We start from the raw sequence: 20904 nt of genomic DNA, 5'->3' as shown, positions 1-20904 counted from the left end.
AACTGGATAGTGTTCCCTCTCTCTGTACTGCAACTTGCAAACACCACAGCAAAGTCAAGCTATAAATCAGCAAAGAGGGAAGAACACTCATGTCAAAAAATCCATGGCGACTAATTGAAGCAATTTGCTTTTCATTTACGTCCCCCAATGGCTGTTTAAGTCAAAAACTAACCATAGATTTAGATCCTTAGTACTGGGGAAATATTGAGGACAGATGCAATGTTATCTAAATGTTTAGCACTTGTGAATTAATGAACAATGAAGAAGGACAATGGCACTGGCATCAGGCAGGCTCTGTTCAGACAAATGCTTTTGGACATCACAGTTTTATAAGTGCACCCCAGCCTAATCCATTCAGTCTCTGGCCTCCCTTACACAGAGACTGCCAGTTCCGAATTGTGTGGTGGTTTTGTGATGTGCACATTTCACTTGTGACTGGAGCCTGTATGAAAGACAATGGAGTTAGGCTGCTGTGCAGAGGACACATTAATTGCTACTCATTCCCTGTAAAGCAATCTGTCCAACTACTGTGCATTTTCTCAATTTTAAGAAACAAAAAATGAAAAAAGATACTTCACTATGTTTGCCTTTGTTTCCATGCCAACGATGCAGTGTAGTGGCTCAACAGCACTACAGGTTGTTTTAACAGGCTTGTCTGATTGACAGCACATTAGCACCCAATCTCTTACCTTACAGAAAATGTTAAAAAAAAAGAAAAAATACCTCAAATTAACCAAATACTGTAAGATTTAACTCATCTACTGCTCCAGTCTGGAATTAAACCAACTACAGTTTGTCCCTACCCAATAGAAAATGTGTCTATGATTTTTTCTCTCAATCCTTAATGAGCCATGTGAATCTGGGACAAGCCAGCAACTGATTGGCTGGTTCTTTTAAAACAGGGAACCTGAAAGAGGGTAGAGGAGGAGTGTATGGTAAGTGAGTTACCATGGCTCCAAGGAAGCAGATAAGATATGATGATTGTGTATCCATAATGACCCTTTACAAGGAACAGTATTCTGCGAAGGAAATTGCAAGACAAGTAGCATTAACAATCAACAGATATAGAAAAAAACTGGTAGCTAGGAAATCAACTGAAAGAAAAGACAGACTGATTGTTCGAAAGTCAAAGGTTAATAGTTTCCTAACCAGCACTCGACTTTCTACTGATTTCAACTTCACATCAGATGTCACCATATCAAATGAAACAGTAGAGACGTCTTTGAGAAGCTGGTATGACGGGGAGAGTTGCAGCTCGAAAACCTTTGTTGAGCAAACCGTCAAAACCGCATAGAATGGCCACTAAAACCATAAAGACTGGTCAAAAGAACGATGGAGAAGAGTGCTATGGACAGATGCATCAATGTTTGAACTTTTCAGCTCCAAGAGGAAACAGAATGTGAGAAGAAAAACAGGTGAGAGATTGTCAAACTGTTGTGTAGTGCCTATAGTAAAACATGAAGTTGGTAATGTAAAGGTTTGGGGTTGGTTTGTAGTAAAACTAACAGGTACATTTATAAAATGAACAATATAATTCCATTCTTCAACGTCATGCAACAACCTCAGGAAGGCGACTTGTGGGTGAAGGGTTTGTTTTTTAATATGATAATGACCCTAAACACACAGCCAGACTAAACCTAAATTACTTAAATCAGAAAGAAGAACAGGTTTTGAAACTGATGCGCTGGCTTCCCTAGTTGCCTGACCTTAACCCCATTGAAATGTTATGGCTTGAACTTGATAAGAGTGAAAAAGAAGAGTGCAACCAGCATAAATATACTCAGGGAGATGACTAGAACTTTCCACTTATCCTCTACTGGCCGACTTGTTATGCCTTTTCTTCACTCGCCTTCCTCCCGTGCTCGCTTCTTCTCTTCCCTTGTCCCCCTGTAGTGGAAACAGCTACCGGTTATCCTCAGCGCTGTTCAGTCTTTTACTGATTTCTGCCATCTTCACAAAACCCACTTATTCAATCTTTATTTGTAAATTCATATTTATATATCTTTTTGTATTTTCCTTTATATTTATTTTGCATATATTTTATATATTTGTTTGTTTTGCATTTGATTGCCTGTAATTTCTGTACTTTTATATTTTCTTTAATATTCTGAAAGTTGCTTTGGATAAAAACGTCTACCTGTTGGGCTTTGTTTAAATTAGCTTAAGTTCTAGTTGTTCAGAGCGGTGCACTTGTGACTAAATATACAATTTATTTTTGTTATTTTCATTATTAAATATGTATCTGTGACAGGATAGCGGCGAGACAGAGACTCAGAAGCCAGGAAGCTTCAGTTTGAGCGCAAAAGCACACATTTAATAAACAAAATAACACCAAATACAATCAAAAAGGGTACAAGGGCCAAAATAAAGATTTAAACAAAACACAAAAATTATTCAGGCTGGGCAGCGCCTTCACTGTGCTGATCTTTCAAACAAAAACCACACAGAATAAAAACTCACCAAACTCCCTCCTCCCCAAATGGAGCCCTGAGCTCTTCTTTTATGTTATGTGGCTGCTCCCAATTAACACCAATCATTCTATTAAGGAGCAGCCACATTCTCACATGTTTTTGGCAGAGACAGGAATTAACCCCATCCCTGCCAGCCACCACCAAAACACAAACAAAACACCACAATACAATACAGTAATCCGTCGCGTATCTGCCCGTCACATATCGGCCCTGGTCATTTATCTGCCATGATCAAGCTCTTCAGCAACGTTAGTTTATTATTGAACAGAGAAGATTAGTTCAGAGATTGTAGATCCTACCAAAGTTTTCGTACACTGTGCTGTATGTGATCCGTGCACTGCCATTGCTGGTAGTGTCACGTGAGCTGTTCAGTGTGTTGATAAGTAAATAAATCCTGTTCGTCTGCGAGGAGTATCAGCTTCAACCTCTGTCTCGATCTCCTGCCTGTCACTCAGCAGCGAATGCACGCATCCGCATGGCAGATGGCTACCCTGTCACAAGTATTAATACCCTGCATCTTTCTAAACAAGGGATTTAGGGGGGATCACTAATAAAAGCTGAATTTCAAAACCATAATTGTGTGAATATAGTAATTGTTACAGCTGTGTATAATGGTATTTAAAACAGGATTTATTCATCTGACGTTTTACATATCTGCCCTTACTCTGGTCCCACCGCAGTCGGATTTGTGACGGACTACTGTACCTGTGTATCGACACATTCCCTCCAAGATGTTGCAGCTCCAACAACGCCAACAGAGGATGCTGATATCCCAGGTAAGTTTACATCTCAGTTTCAGATACGGGTGCAGTAAAAACAGATGTTGGTGATACTGATGGTTTAGCTGTGCCCAGAGCACTACCAACCTCTATGGGAATTCTTTTGGACACTCTTTCTCTGTTATGGTGATTGGCTCTTTAACTCAAATTTCAAATCATAATATTTGTTTTACTATCATCTTTATCCTGTGGAATAGAAAACAGCATTTATGTTATATGGGGATTGGAGGAAAGCCAGGCGAGGACAAAACTGTCTGGACAGGTCATTAAAACAGTGTGAAACGTCTTGAAAGCTGTACCACAAGATTACTCCGCCCCTATATATTATATTATAGTTCATACTTCTTTAAATGTGTAGGATAATTAGACTCATCTCATTGATTTACTGCCCTGTCCGGAGAGGTTTATCTTGGAGTGGAAGCATTTTAATGTATTAAAAAAATATAAAAACACACATCATCATTTTGAATATGTACTATAGTGATGGGGTAATCGCATGGTATAGGTTTGAATATGATTTGCATTGTTTAGTGCCAAATCTTATTTTTTGTTTTTTCCTTTTTGTGAGCTATTATTATAACCTCCTCTTCAGTAAAGTTGCTCTCGCTATGCTTTTGAACACTTTGAGCCATTGTCTCACCTTATACGCAAATACACGTGTTTAGTCTGAGTTGTGATTAATTTCCTGCTTAGGTTAGTTTAAATGTATTCATTTCCACATCCTTGCATTATTAGCAATTCCCCTGCAACTCTTTTGAATTTCACAGACTTGCTAATACATATGCAAGACATTTGCAATGCAAGCAGAGTTGCATAAAAGTTGCATAAATTCACAACATCTTTGAATATCTGGCCCATAATCTCTATGAGCCATCAAGGGCTTTATTTTCAAAATGTTTCTTCTATTTTTTAATGAACCCCTATTTTCGAAAGGAGAAAAAAATCATGTTACTGTTACAGAATGAGATAGAAAACAGCTTGATATGCTTAAGAGAACTTGAAATATATAACATGGATGTTTGCTTTTGGTTTTTGGTCAAATTAAAAGATGTTTTTGCCTCTTTCAAAAAACAGGAGTTATTAAAGACTGGAGCAAATGCTTTGAAAATACAGCCCCAGCTATTTAAATGTCTTTTGCATCCATGCCAACAATAGGCCTTGAATGATTCATGATTTAGCCTTCTATGACTGATGCAAATTGTGGCAGGGGTCATACAGAGACATTGTGGCTGAGTTTAATAGGTTGTTTTCTATTAAAACTGAGCACAGAAGGCTAAATTGTTAAAGTAGTAAGAAAAAATCCAACATGATTGTTTGTCACAGTAGCCTGAATATAATGCCGTACATATATGCTTCAAGTTCTCATTTTCTCCTTATTGTTGGTGTTGGTATGTTTGCCTTGCCATGTTTTAACATAATCTTTAGGTTTGAACAATACCAGCAGAGGGACGACTAATCTGATGAACAGGAGCGACAAGCACTAGTTTTCTGGTGTTTCGCTGTTTGTGTTGTAAAAAAAAGAATATTTGCATGCTAAAATATATAATTAAAGTACCCTTTTGTCTATCAATTCATGAAAAAGCATGTTTTGTGCATCTTTAATAAATTACTTTATTCACATTCATGAAATCTTACAATACTTTTTTATGTACTTTTGTCTTGTTCACCCTGATCTTTATACTTAATCTGGATGGTTTAAGTATTCTGAAAATCTGAGAAGGAAAGATTACTTGCACCACCTGACCACTAATACTAGTAAGATGCTGTTGGACAATTGAGGGTCTCACCCAAGTGACAAAACTGTTTCTCTTTATACCAGTGTTACTCAAATAGATGTCTTTAGAACATTTCAGGTATTACATAACTATATGGGGGCCCGACATTTAAAAAAACAAAAACAGCCTTATTATATAATTAGGGCTTCTTTTCGGGTTTTATTATTTGTATTTTTTATTGCTTATTTTTAGCTATTTTTGAGTTTTATGTAAATCATTTTTTTCGGGGCTTTCGTTTTTGATATACTGTATGAAATTAGTGTTTTTGGTTACTTTCCAAAATACTTGAGCGTTTTTTTTTTTTTTTCTGTAAAAATATGTATAGTGGTAACTCACCAGTACTTGTACACTTAAGTTGTACCTTCTTTCCATTGCTGTCTTCCACAACGAAATCCCTATGGTCATGGGCACATTCTTCTGGGGTTTTTGTGTGTAGGCATTTTTGTACATTTCGCCACAATAGAATGGCCAATTATTTTTTAAGCTCAGCTCACCGCTACCACCCCTGCGCTGACTCAGGAGGGCGAAGACGAACACACACTGTCCTCCGAAGCGTGTGCCGTCAGCCGACTGCTTTTTTTCACGCTGCGGACTCACCAGGCAGCCACCCAAGAGCTACAGCGTTGGAGGACAACGCAGCTCTCGGGCAACTTACAAGCAAGCCTGCAGGCGCCCGGCCAGACTACAGGGGTCGCTGGTGCGCGGTGAGCCGAGGACACCCTGGCCGACCTAACCCTCCCTCCCCCCGGGCGACGCTCAGCCAATTGTGCGCCGCCCCCTGGGGGCTCCCGTCCACGGTCGGCTGTGGAATAGCCTGGACTCGAACTCACGACGTCCAGACTATAGAGCGCATCCTGCACTCCACGTGGAGCGCCTTTACTGCATGCGCCACTCGGGAACCCCCATAGGTTTTATTTTTTAATGGGAATAGGGTAAAGTCAACGTGAATTGATTAACCATTTCCACAGTTTTTCCAGTGTTTTCCGGTGTTTAATGGCTATTTCATTTTTTTTTTGTATCGGGGGTGTTTTATCGGGTTTTATCAGTTAAAACCGAAAATCAGAAGCCCTATATATAATACACTCCCTAACTACAACAAACAAAGTAGGCAATGTGTACTGTAAGTAATATGGCATGAAAGACAGTTTCATATTCTTTATTATTCATAATAGTAATTTAAATAATTGTAGGGTAGATTTGGTGCTCAGTTGAGTACCAAGGTCACAGTAAATTTTCCAGTAAATTAGTCAATGTCTATTTTTTAATTAAATATTCTCCCTCTTTTTATTTATTTTTATTTTTACCCCTCAGTTTTTCTTTGTCCATGTGTCCGGTCACATACCTCAAGTAATGTTTTACTTATGCTTTGCATTATATTATTATGTTTTTGTCTTCAGAAGCCTCCCTGAGTAAAAGGGATCACAACAGTAGATGTTTTTTTAATTTAAGCTTTACTGTTTAGCATATTCAGCGCAAGGACTTGAAGCTGCAAATTAGTCAAGACGACCTCCGGGTTTCCCAAACGCAGTCTCTGATGAATGTTTAAAACATAATAACAAAATTGCCTTCACAGTGATTGGTTATATGAATTCTCCTAGCTCCTAATTCTAGCTGAAAAAGTTATGTTTTCTTTTCAACATTACTTCAGCTGTAAGAAATTGTCTTAAACCTCTTATTATTAAGCCTCTTACTAGCCCTAATTATCACTAACAGTATAACAACTCTTCAGTATTCCAAGACCATTTATCACTTTTTTTTATTATACTTGAAAGAAAAAAATAAGCTTTGGGTCAGATAGACTGTCATTAACATGAAATAATCATATTTGTATGATTCTCTTCAAGTGGAGTGAATGGTTGCCACCCTTCGATATAATAATATCACAAAATATTTATTTTTTTGATCAGTAAATTGCTATAAGCACAATCTGAACTGGTCCTTTTGAAGCTTCAGCCCAATTGCTGTAATCAGGAAATCTAAAGAGTATCCAGGATTCTAGAGGCTGGTTTTAAACTGCAGATAAATACAATAAAATAAAATAAAATAAAATAAAAAAGAATGGAGGGCTGTGAATTCATTATCCTATCAGGAAAACATTGTAGCTAGGTGAATTAATTTACAAAACATAAAATATATATGCAAACTTTGACCTTTTGTGGTTTTTTTTTTTTTTCGCATGCGCAAATCAGTCTATATTTATTGTGAAGTTACCACTGAAGACCACCCCTTTACTGGACCCTCCAGCTAATGCTATAATTTTTATTATTATTTTTATCTTAGTAAATGTCTCTCTTTGTATTTGTACATTATATTATATTCAAAGAACAAAACAAAACCAATAATGATAATTAAAAAACAAAACACAGCCTACATGTGTTACATAATCTATCAAATCTATCAAATGCACAACACATTGTTATATTACTGTTCAGGGATCAGTGACACAAACAGGAAATACATTTTTATTTACATTTTATTTGTTTATTTTTTTTTTTATGGATGTTTGCTTTTTACTGCATTCAGTAACTCCAGTCACAGTAATTCTTGATGTTTTCATGTCAAATGATGAAGCACTGAACTTCTGTTTTTGTGGTACGGCAATTTTGTTTGGCGTAATTATTTACATACCACAGTTTTCTCATCCGGTTCCTCAAAATAATTCCAAACGTGGCTTTGCCTTGTTCCTTTGTTTAGAGATACTATTTTATTAAAATATATCACAAATGTCAGAAAAAAACACTTTTCTTACCCCGTGTGGACTGAACCATACCACGCCCACTACCGCATGAACACTGACTGCACCAAAGAAGCGCCAGATCGACCGTGAATAAGCCTCACCCCAGTGCCAATATTTCTGTTTCACCAAGTAGAAAAACTATGTGGAGGCAATTGCCAAACCCCTTCCTTTTTATAATATCCACCCTCACTGTGGCACCATAGCAGTCGGATACGTGATGGACTGCTGTATATGATGATAAATGACTAAAATGAATACATTAAAAAATATGCGTTTGGTGAAATTTGTCACGTGACCGGTTAGTCTAGCATTATTCAACGTTTAAACACTTCTTTAGAATTTATACATTTAAATGTTTAAAATTCCCACCCCTACACTATTGCACTACTATTATGTCATTGTAGATATAACCTATTGTAATCCTAACTTGTTGCCCCCTATTTCATGTATTTTAGTAGTATTATTTGCACTTACTCTAAACTATACTGTATTTAAATATTAATCTTGCATTGTAACCCTGTACTGCCCTATAACACTAAGTCACCTTGGATAAAGTGTCCGCCAAATAAATAATAATAATAATAATATGAAAAATGTTGTCAATCCGAATACAATAATAAGATTCTACTGCTGCTGGGGGCTTAATGGACCCCCCAAGTCCTCTGCTTTTTTCTGCCTCCCCATTTTTTTTGTTGTAATAATATTCATCCATCTTTCCAAAACAGTGATTCAGATAATTAAATTAATCATTGTTGTACTAACAGGATGGCTTCTCAGCAGTGTAATATATTCCTAGTAAGCCACAGCAACTACCTTGGCCTTGAATTTACAGATGCAGGTGTATTGCTGTATAAATATTGCACCTGTGGTCTGACTGTCGACCTTAAGATCCGAACAGATGTTGACAGCTGAGACTGAGCATTTCAACAATCAACAAACATCCCAGTTGCCACATACACTGCCAATTTGTTTGACAGGTCTGAGATAAAGGTGAACGGAGAGAAAGGAGGAATGAATGACTTTAAGGGGAATGCTTTGTGCAGAGCAGGTGTGAGTGAAGACAAAACTCAGCATGCAGCCACTGCCCGACCTTGATCATCTTAGCATGCTTCCAAAGAAACGCTTTCCAGGAAACGCTGGTCCCCTTCCCTCCCACTGAGGAGGACGCCATGAGGGACGCAACTTTACAGAGCATTGAAAAGCACTGCCTTTCATTAGCGTGTGGTGGGAGGAGCACTCGAGACACATACCGAGCTGGAGCAGTGAGAGCTGAGCTTCCCAATAATCCTCAAAGCAACACTGGAATTCTATACTGCTGTTTTTTGCATACCGTGTTCATTTTGCTTTGTTGTAATAGCTGAGTGACATGTTTATAAACAAAGCAAAACAACAAATTACTTCTGTGTTGTAACACATAAGCAATAGAAATGGGTTCAAGAAACAGTTTACACAACCATTTGACTATTCTCTGTGGTACCTTTTTGGAATATAGGTCAAAATCTAGTGGGTCCTGTCCAACTAATAATGTCTTAAATGATACAAATCCAGGGTAAAATGTACCTTAATGTTGTTTTTTTCTGGTATTCAAATCTCTTTTGTTTTGATAATGCAGTGTCCCATAATGTTTAACAAATGTTTTACATATTTAAATGTAATACCTTATGAAGGTATAGTGAAATAATATTTACATTTTACAGAAATTGTAGTTGGTTTAAAAAAGTATTTGTTATTTTATTTAGATACATGATGTTAAATAAAATATCTATATTTCTAGGTGATGCAAAACTTTTAGCCATAGATGTGTGTCATTAGGTAATGCAGGTCCTATAAAATGGGCATTGTATCATACCAAAGTAGACCAAACACAGCTATAGACTATATAAGTGTAAATGACACAAAAATGTTAAGAAAATACATACACTGTATTGTGTTTTTATTATTTAAAGAGGTAACCAAATACACAGCGAGGCTTATTTAATCCTGCCCCTCTACATATCAGCATTTTGTACCAGTATATTTTGGGGTCCTGACCGAAGCCCTGTTCTAAAGAATGGTGTGCTACTCTCAGCAATCTGAAACATGTCGATTATGGAATCTGGAATGATACGTAAGCCTTGTCTCTCTAAAACCAATGCGATGCCGGATTAGACATGTTTTACTGTACAGTATTGGATGCTATTATGTGCGTATGCTCTCTGCTAATAAAGGAGCTGTCTGTTTTGGAAGATAAAAATTGTGAACTTGGATTTTTACCGCTGCTACAATATTTAACAGTTTGTAGGCTTTGTATGAAAAATATTTCATACATACATAATCAGTGGAGATATTAATTTTTTATGTTTATAGATAGCTTTATATATTTAATTTTATTTAAATATCTTTATTTTTTATAGCACCTTTCATAGTGGACCACCGTCACAAAGCACTTTACAGAGGTAGGCTGTGACTGTGCAGTATATGCAGAGTCACTTACAATAGGACATTGATTTAACATCTCATCCGCAGGACAGAGCACAAGGAGGTTTAATGACTTGCTCAGGGTCACACAATGAGTCAGTCAGTCAGTGGCAGAGGTGGGATTTGAACCAGTGACCTTCTGGTTACAAGCCCTGGACTTTAATCACTAGACGACACTGCCTCCAATTGAATTCCAACTGTGGGGTCTATTTTCATCTTCAGCCATTGCTTGAGTGAAGTGCAGCAAAAAAGAGAAGCATTTGTTTCATAACATAATATAGGAAAACAAACATTCAACATAAACTGTGTTTTTTTTCTGTTGCCTCTTAATGCATTTAATACCTGGGTCTGCAACACAAGCATCATGTAGCATATCCTTTTTTTAAAAAAAATCAGTACAACCTGCAGTAGGCCTATAAAGTTATTTCTTTGCAAACATACATATTTTATTAATTACAAATCACATTTCCGCAACTTCCAAAATAAATAAATAAATAAATAAATAGAAATATCATACCCCCATTTGTTATTCATATTTTTTATGTTCTTGAGACTGTTTTTACATTTTATAATAATAACAGGCAATCTAGCCAAAAGCCTACCCATAACAACAATAAAGGGCTTGCATACCTCTACGGTACAGTATATGCTTCTAAATACGTAAATATCTGTGTGAGATGGTGCAGTTAATAAATGATACAACAAATGTTTTCTTCCCTTCTGTTGTTTTTGTGCTCCTAACAAAGGCTAAACATTGCTGTGTTATATCTCTCCTCCCATTTTGCGGCACCTTCAATTTCAGGAATTGTTTGATTTGATGCTGCAACAGATAAACCGCAAACTGGAAAGCTGCATGATATTCCAGCTTCTTAGAACGCACATCCACCTTAGTTTTAATCTACCCTTAGGTCAGTTTCTTTTTGTATTGCTGTCTTACTTCTATAAAGACACTTTGAGTGAACTAGCCAGTGTTACAGATGAATATGGCATGCAATTAGAACAGACAAGCAGCTCCTGTATATATATATATTTCAACAATACAGGATCATTAAACCTGTAAATGACTAATCTAATCAACATTTCATACAAGGACAATTGTTACATGAGGAGCCATTTGATATAATACAAAGAGTAGGGAACAGTTCCTTTTGAAAACATTACTTAGCTTTATCACAGAATTATTGCAAACAACTTAAATTCAAAATGAACAGCACCCACTCCCTCTGGGGTGCTTACTATGGGTTAGGCTGTGTTTGTTGACATCGGCAATTTACCAAATGTCTGTCAACATTTTTAGCTCAAATAGTGCCTCTTCACAGAACAGTTTGCAAACAATAAAAGTCTCTTGTATTCAGTACTGTTACAGTTTATTGCAGTTTAGAGAAGCTGGAGCTCTGCCATCGAACCAGAATTTTTAACTGAAAAAGTTTTGCTACAGTTTCTGTTTTCTACAACAGAGAATGAAAGCTATGAAAGCTATGAATAAAACATTGTATTGAAACCCAGGCATAATTACAGAATGGCAGTACATTACGGTTCTCAAGACTTGACGTTATTTACTGTATGTGCAAACAAATTTCTCTGACACGTAGAATCTGTAATACCTACCGGTAATTATTTTTCCACATTAAGGTCAAGTAATAACATGTTGTACCACTAATTTACCTAATTTGTTGTTTTCCACAGGTTTCATACATTGGCTTATTTGTTTGGGTTATTTTTGTTCAGAAGCAGTCCTTCTTAGAATTCAGTAAAGCTACAGTAGGCAGTAGAACATTTTGGTGTTTTACCATTGATGCAAAAACAGCCTAATAGCAGGATTAATTATCTAGGTTTTATAATGTGTGCTATATCCTAGGAGATTAGTTACAGTACTACTTTCTCATATTTCAGTACAATATCAGGCTGGTAATGTAACATAAATTGTGTAGGAAATGTGTGTCAATGCTGTGCAAGTTTTGACTTTATATATTAGTCTCTTGTCTTAAATGAAGATACAGCAAGTCACTTGTACAGTTTGCAATCATAAGCATTATAGGACGGAGTAATCCCCGCCCTGTGCGTATTTCAGGTTTTGTGTTATTTTGTATGTGTTGTATTTTTATTCACAGGGTGGGAACCCAGGCTATAAGAATAGCTTGTTAGATCGTAGATTGGGTTGGCAGAGGCGAGACCTCTGGAGAAAACATATAAAAGGGTTGTCTTGCTTGATGAGGAGAGGCGTGGCCTCCAAGACCGTGCACAGCATCCCAGAGGCTAGAACAGGTAGCGGATGCAAACCTGAAAATGAAAGGACAGAAAAGTAGTTTCCCTGGCTATTGGAGAGCCGCTCGCGGTGGGAGTGGATAGCTTCCCTCAGGGAATCTGAAAACAGGTGGAAAGTAGGTGGTTAGTTAGTTATTGAGTACTAAACACATAGTAGGCTAAGACCAAAGCAGAAATAGGAAGAGAGAGAAATGAGCCTCTGATTTTGACGTAAGTAATAGCACATGAGCTGCGAAAGGATAAATGTGGCATCAATTCAGCAGATATGTTTATCTAAGCCTCCAGGCTTGGTGCTGTAGAAGAGAGAGCGAGGAGCTGTGAAGTGAAGGTTCTACCCTGGGGGATGTTGCGAATTGCATAATTGAAGTGGCCTAGCAAGGATAGCAGGTCTCATTTTTTGGTAGAGTTTGCGATTTGAAATTGATTGATGAGGTATCGAATATGGTCCAGTTTAGCGGGAGGGAGGCGGGCTTCAAAGTTAATTCTGTCCAGGGTGAAGCCTAAGAACTCCAGAGCATGTACTGGACCGTTGGTTTTCTCTTCCGAGAGGGGGACACCGAGTGCAGAGAATAGTGTTCTGAGCTTTGTGATTGCTTCTGCTGGGGGGTCAGAATGAGAGTGCTGACGGATTGAGGGTCCGAGGGTGCTGAGTGTAAGCTATTGCATATATGCGATGAAACTGGAATTCTTGACAGGCTGGTAGAAATCCGTGCTGCAGATCATTGATGAGGTAGGTTGTGAAAAGCTGGTCTGGGTGATGTTCGAGGGCTTCAATCACAGTAGTTGCATCTATGGAGATTCCTTCAAAACTTGGATGAGCAAACAGGAGTTGAAATTGTTACAGATTTGCTTGGAATCGGAAAATCTGATGTTACGACCATATTTATCTGTGTTCCTGGAAGATGCGTGCCCTGCATGGGGAGCTGCAAATGGAGCCGTTATCCTGTCTCTGAAGCGGGGCGTAGTGGTAGGGGCCGCTGTGTGGGAGGTTGATGGTAATGCAGTCTTAGGGCACAAGGAAGTAGAATGTGCTGAAGAAGCACTACTGTGCATGCGTTTGCCCTTACCCCCCAAAGACTCTATTGAACAGATGGGACCAGTTGATGATGATGTTGTCTGACGCTAATATGGAAGCTGCTTTTGCTGAAAAAGCTTTGTGGTATTCATAAAACATCATGCCTCCATATCTGACTGCTAGATCTGTAATGTAAAATAGATATAATCTAGTTCCAAGTGGTGATGAGGGTAGACAGTGCATAATATGTCCCGATACACAGAAAAACCCAGCACAAATTCCCCCAGTGTAAGATTTTTGAGCAGCTGGGGATCGCTGGACTTGAGTGTGACAGTGAGGTCCCTACTACTGTACGGTGATCTAGACATTCAGAATTAGCAATGAGAACTGAAACTAAATTTATGTCCTTGCTTTCAATGATCTGACGCCTGAGGAGCCAGAGTGTGATTTCTGACAACAGGAGCTTGCTGTGGAACATTGACGGCAGCTGTTGCCAGATTGTAGCTGGGGACGTCAGCTGTGGGGACCGGAAGTGCTGGACTGGAAGAGATGACAGCCGGGGCAGAGACGAATGCTGGGCCTGGAGGAATGGCGATTCTTGCAGAGTTGGCAGAAACCTGTTTGTCCATGTCATTGAGCCGTGTATTTATTGTAGTAATTGAAGCAGTGATGGGGTGAATGAGGGATTTCATGTCCTCGAAAATGCTGTTGTGAAGCTGAAGGATTGGATCTGTTTCGATTGTGTCTCTGCGTTGCTGAACTGCTGTGCTGGGAGAGGAGGCAGTGACCATAACTGGAGAGGGAGGGCAGTAACAGCTGCCTGTCCTGGGACTCTGGATGGGCTGAGCTGCAGGAACGATTGCTGAAGCGCGCCTGCGAGAAGGAGGGAATATGGGTGTAGCAGATATGGAGGCACAGTAAATGTACCATACGATCGCTCCCTGCCAGAATATTAATATTGTTGTCATGCAGGGTTTTTAGGAGTTTTGTAAGAGGCCAATCCTTATAAAACAGCTGCTTCGGAGGCTGTGCTGGGGCAGGTCTGGTTGCTGGGTAGAAATTGGCATGAGAAGTAGTAGGGTTTCCATCGTTTAATTTATAAGAGAGGTTTTGTGGAGAATCCAGCAGGGAGGTTTCCTGTTCTGAATTCGAGTTGTCAGGGAGTTGGTTCACACTGAAAATTAAGATTTTTAATTTTTTGCTCAAGAACGGGTTGTGGTGTATGCAAAAACAAAACACTTGACAAGGGAGACAGGGGTGATTAGGTTTTAAATAGGTAGTAGATGATGATTGACAGGAGCAGAAAATTCGAAGAGCCCTAGCTCACGCCCCCCGGTTAACATTTATTCAAATGTACTGTTTTGTGTTTATTTAAAAACACACCATTTTATTGTTATTATTGTTTTACAGCCTGGATGGGGTTAAAATGACCCATCCAGATAAGCTATAGGATCTTATCAAGGCTTTTATTTAGTTAGTGATTTTAAAAGATTTTAATAATAGTGAGAATGCGTGGTCAACAGTGATTGATTATTGACAAACTGGCTGTTGACCACGCATATGAGAAACCCTGTGCCGGGACGAGACGTGAGTGAAGGAGAAACTAAAAGCTTAAACATAACAATTGCTACGCGTGCTGGTTATACACCAACACGATACTTATTCCATGTCTGTTTGTTGTGTTTGTCTGTTTTGGTCATTGTGCCTTTTGTTTTGTATAAGTGTTTTGTTTCCTGTTTTGTTTAAACCTTTTTATTTTACAATAAATCTGCACACCAGCACATTCATTCATTACTCCAGTGCTGACTGTTTAGTCCCCAGAGAAATCCACGGTAAAATTTCCTAAAATCTGCAACGAGAAAATAATTTTTTCTGCAAAATTCTGCGGCTTTTTAGTGAAAAACAGTGTTAATGAGTATAAATAAATAAGAAAATGTAAGTCACAGTTAGTTAAATTATTATTTTTTTATTAAATCGCATTACTAAAATCTGAAAAAAACCCAGAACAAACATGTTTGCCATATTTTATGGAAATCAAAGAAGAAAAAAACACATACAATAAAGCAAAGAGAGTTCACTCTTATAGCACTGACTATTGGATGCCATTTTTTAAAAATATACAGTACATAAAACATAACAATTCTTAAAATATAAATTAAATACGGTTATGGTCAAAACATATAACTATATTTAATCACATTAGTAATAATAACATTTGCCTAGCATAATAAGATTGTAGTGGTGCACTGGGATTAAAATTAGCATTGGTACATTTTACAAATGCACTGTTTTACAAATGTGTACTAGGCTTGGAGCATTTTTGTACAAATGTAACAGGATATTTTTAGAAACATTTGTTGTGACAAGTGATAAGCGACACTGATTGGCTGATAAACTAGCTTTTTTGTTTCTTGACCAAGGCAACAATGTGAAAGTGCTACCATCACATACCACAAAACAAACGGGAAAGTAACAATTAATAATAATACATGTAGTTTTCCCGCACCCCCGTCCAAAAAAAAATTAACACTATTTTTTTAAAATACTGAAGTTTAAAATGAATTGTTAAAAAATAAACCTGTTTTATAATTTTTTTTATTCTGTTTTCCAATGTTATTCACAACAGTTCTTCAATTGTTAAAAAATAAACACTGCTAGTTTTGCTATAGCTTGTACTGTCATGAATTGTATGTCACCAGAAACCCAGAATAGAATTACAGTCTTATTATCCACAGTTGGGTGTACATTCATCCTATTGCTGCTGCTGCTCGCCTGGTGTTCTCTCTACCTCGCTTCGCCCACGCTACTCCACTACTCCGCTCGCTCCACTGGCTCCCGATCACCGCTCGCATCCAGTTCAAGACTCTTGTACTAGCCTACAGATGCCTTGATCAGACTGCACCCAGCTACCTCCAGACCCTCATCTCTCCCTACACCCCCACTCGACCTCTCCGCTCCGCCTGCACTAGAAGACTGGCTCTACCTCCGCTACGCTCCCCTGCCTCCCGAGCCCGCTCCTTCTCCACCCTTGCTCCGCAGTGGTGGAACGACCTTCCTACAGATGTCAGGACTGCCCAGTCCCTGACCACATTCCGGCGCCTCCTTAAGACTCACCTCTTCAAACAGCACCTGTAGAACTCCTCTGTTGTATCCTGGGACACTATCACCCTTCATTTAAATATGCTTTATTTTGCTCTTATCTGCCCCCTATTTTACTGCATTTAATCCTGTACCTCAGAATATTGTAATCTGCCAAGTGTTTAATCTGTAGTATTTTGTACTTAATCATATCCTGATGTAACTATCACTATTTAATCATATCCTGATGTAACTTTCACTATTATCTGCTGTATTATTGAATTGTGGTTTGTCACACTTGAGAATTATTGTATTTCTTGTTCTTATTGTATGACTTATATTGTAACACTTGAATGTATTTGTATTTGCTTGCGATTGTAAGTCGCCCTGGATAAGGGCGTCTGCTAAGAAATAAATAATAATAATAATATTATTATTATTATTATTATTATTATTATTATTATTACCACATTCTTCACACCTTGATAATTAGCATGTGATTCAGTACCAAACTAAAGTGTAAAGTAAGTCTCCACTATCACAAAAGAAGTCCTAATCCTGTAATAGTATTTCCTACCTTGATTCAGCATGTCACTTGATCTATCTTCCACACTGGATCACTGGATACCCCATTGTTTAATCAGATGCATTAGTTTGAATAGGAATTTAATATTATGTTGTAAACAATTGTCTTAATATCTATTACTTAATAATGTATGGGATCTACTGTTTATAAATTCAGTTCACCTGAATAATCCAGTATGCAAAGGGATTGAACATTGGTGGCATTGCTGTTCTATTAAAATCTTTTAAAATCACTTCACAACTAAATAAATGCCTTGATAAGATCCCTTAGCTAGTCATTGGTACAGACCAGGCAACACAATAACATAGGGCTTGCAATAACACAACAAGGTTCCTACCTAAAACAAACCACTTATAAATCACTTTCAGTTTCAGATTCCAATTCATACACCGGATTTTGTTTTTAACCCACATGAGTGGAAATGCATGTAAGTACAATTTCTGAGACTCTTCGTGGTTTTTGGGGCGAGATTATTTATTTATTGTTATTATCGTTTTACTCCTGTTTTTCTCCGATTATGATCCCACTGACAAGAGGTATCGGCCCCTGGAGAACAAAAGGCCACCCCTCCAGGTTTCCACTCAAGTTCAGGGCCACTGTAGTGTGGTAAGGTGAAGCAGCCCCTACAGATTTTATCTCCAAGCTGCGTAAAAGACATGGCCAATGCGAAGCTCCCCACGACATCCCCAGCCTTAATCGGCAACTTACCGCAACCAAGACGCTAACCTGCACTCCCCTGACTTCATGACTCACCCCTAGAGAGACAAATTAAAGGGATTTTGGCTACATGATGATTATTTCATCACCATAGTACTGTAATAAAAATAACAATAAAAAGAGGACCATAAAATTGCATGGTACAAATCCTTGCCTAGAGAACCACTTAAATCGTCATGAAGCTTGGTATAAATATTATTTAGCATACAGTACGTTATTGGGAGTATCAGAGTCTGGGGCTATATGAAGGTGTCAGTCTCTTCGTTCATCCATCCGTCTCTCTGTCACACTTGTTTGCATATGTATCAGGATCATTGTGATTAACTATTCATTGCTATTTCTTATTGTATACTATTCAGTACATTCTGTTGATATGTCAACAGTTTCATCATACTGAAAGCCGTGGGGTATGTTACTGACATACTTGTTTTAGCTTAATAGACTGAACTTTAAACTAGTTAAGAAACCTAATGAATAATGAAACTATAATTGAAGATACAATGGAGTTAAACAAACTTGACCGTAAACTGCACCATGACCCATGCATTTAATTCTAAATTGTTGAGATTAGGAGCTCAAAACATGTAATTAACAGCTCTGTGGCTCTTTTTCTACTGAGATGTTTTGAAAATCATGGGAATGGAGGCATTTAAATGTCAAGCAATCTTACTAAAAGTTTATTCCAGGGAAATAATAACTATTTGAAAGTATATGTTGTTATTCGTTTTTTGCCAATAGGACCAGAACACATGATCATTGGCTGCAAAGGGTCAACACAATGCTGTGCTGCTGGAACACTCACATTGTCCTTTTATAATAAAACTGATTAGTTGGCGCCACATAGTCTTATATAGCTGTGTGTTGACTTGATACTTTGCCAGTGGATAACTAAAACAGTTATGCTTATACAGTCCAATTCTCAAAATAATTTTGCTTGTCATTGCTCATACACTGATGTAACTGGGTGCCTTCGTGGTGTGAGTGCAAAAAAACCTAAATAAAAGCTTTAAGTTTAAAGTGACAAAGTATATATAGTTTACAGTGGTAAAAAAAAAACAAAGCTGCAATGAAAAATTGAACGAATGCATTTAAAATAATTTAAAAAACACAATCAATCAATATCAATGTGTTGTGCTTCTTTCAAAACTGTAGATCTGAGACCTTAATACCCTGACAGGAATGTATTTCTTTGCCATTTTAACATTATTATTATTATTATTTATTTCTTAGCAGACACCCTTATCCAGGGCGACTTACAATCGTAAGCAAATACATTTCAAGTGTTACAATACAAGTAATACAATAAGAGCAAGAAATACAATAACTTTTGTTCAAGCAAAGTACAAGTGTGACAAACCACAATTCAATAATACAGCAGATAATAGTGATAGTTACATCAGGATATGATTAAATAGTGATAGTTACATCAGGATATGATTAAATACAAAGTACTACAGGTTAAACACTTGGCAGATTACAGTATTCTGAAGTACAGGATTAAATGCAGCAAAATAGGGGGCAGATAAGAGCAAAATAAAGCACATTTACATGAAGGGTGATAGAGAAGTTCTACAGGTGCTGTTTGAAGAGGTGAGTATAAGGAGGCGCCGGAATGTGGTCAGGGACTGGGCAGTCCTGACATCTGTAGGAAGGTCATTCCACCACTGCGGAGCAAGGGTGGAGAAGGAGCGGGCTCTGGAGGCAGGGGAGCGTAGCGGAGGTAGAGCTAGTCTTCTAGTGCAGGCGGAGAGGTCGAGTGGGGGTGTAGGGAGAGATGAGGGTCTGGAGGTAGCTGGGTGCAGTCTGGTCAAGGCATCTGTAGGCTGGTACAAGAGTCTTGAACTGGATGCGAGCGGTGATCGGGAGCCAGTGGAGCGAGCGGAGTAGTGGAGTAGCGTGGGCGAAGCGAGGCAGAGAGAACACCAGGCGGGCAGCAGAGTTCTGGATGAGCTGGAGCGGACGGGTGCCGGACTCCGGGAGGCCAGCCAGGAGGGAGTTGCAGTAGTCTAGGCGGGAGAGTACCAGGGCCTGGACCAGGAGCATGTTAGTAAGCTAATTATTAAAAATGTTAAAAGTGCCCTCAAGAAAAGTGTGACCCTTAACAAATTCCCCGGTATTTAACATTTTTGTGCCGTCTTATATTCAACTAATATTTAAACTCATTCTCATTTAAAATTCCTAGTCTCACAATATGCATTAGAAATTAGTATAACCTCATTCTGTCACAGAGCACTACATTTGCTATATGTAAGTGTGACCATCGACCCAAAAAAAGAGGATCCTTACTATAACGTACCAAAGAACTTAAAATATATAATGTTACACTGATAGTCAGGATTCAGTCAATGACCAAGAAAAATAACCATGTCGCGATTTGAGCATTGACAAATTATCAAAGAACGAAATTAAAGGTTATTTTGGTGTTTGCGAAATGGAAAATATCAAACAAGCAAAGAACAAAACACAAAAGAAGAGACAGCTTCTTCGGTCTTTGAGTAAAGCAATATAAACAGTCGACACGAATTTCAATTGTCCGATAGTTCATTCCTAACTTTGGACAAAGTACCAAAGAAAACAAATGTTCTCTTCGTACAGCAGCAGCTGATTCTATACACAGCTTCATTTCTTGCAAGTGGAACACGTTTTGTCAAACAAAGTGCCTCTGTGTGAGTAAGGGCATTCAGTGCAATTCTAAATGCAACAGCAGCAAGCCTGGCAAAAACAAATAAAAATACAGAGATTTGTAGGTTTCTAAATCTAAATTGTGATTTTTTTTTTAAATGATCGAGCTCTCATTATGTCTTATATGTATCTAATTTGATTGAAGTGATTGTAGCTCTGTTATTATCTAAAAATCAAAACAGTGTTTTAAAATGAGGCTCAGTAGCCCAGTAGAGCTCTCAGTATGGTATCTTTTGAAAATGTTAATTTATCGATGTTGTCATCATCTAAAAAAACAAAAAACTGTCAAGGAGGTTTTTTTTTTTTGTCAAAAAGCCGTCTCCGTCTTTATTCCACAGGCGC

General features: G+C 38.1%; 1 long non-coding RNA gene across 1 annotated transcript in view; it reads left to right on the top strand.

The window, feature by feature from the left end:
• The first annotated feature begins 954 nt into the window (after positions 1–954).
• LOC131715534 (uncharacterized) overlaps positions 955–20904 on the top strand; it is a 40214-nt gene continuing 20264 nt past the window's right edge. Inside the window, exons 1-2 of the long non-coding RNA XR_009315345.1 lie at positions 955–1415; positions 3152–3247. This is a non-coding gene — a long non-coding RNA (uncharacterized LOC131715534). The remainder of the gene's footprint in view (positions 1416–3151; positions 3248–20904) is intronic.

The sequence above is a fragment of the Acipenser ruthenus genome, chromosome 3 (assembly GCF_902713425.1).
Source record: "Acipenser ruthenus chromosome 3, fAciRut3.2 maternal haplotype, whole genome shotgun sequence".
NCBI lineage: Eukaryota > Metazoa > Chordata > Actinopteri > Acipenseriformes > Acipenseridae > Acipenser > Acipenser ruthenus.
This window is presented reverse-complemented; position numbering and strand designations above follow the sequence as displayed.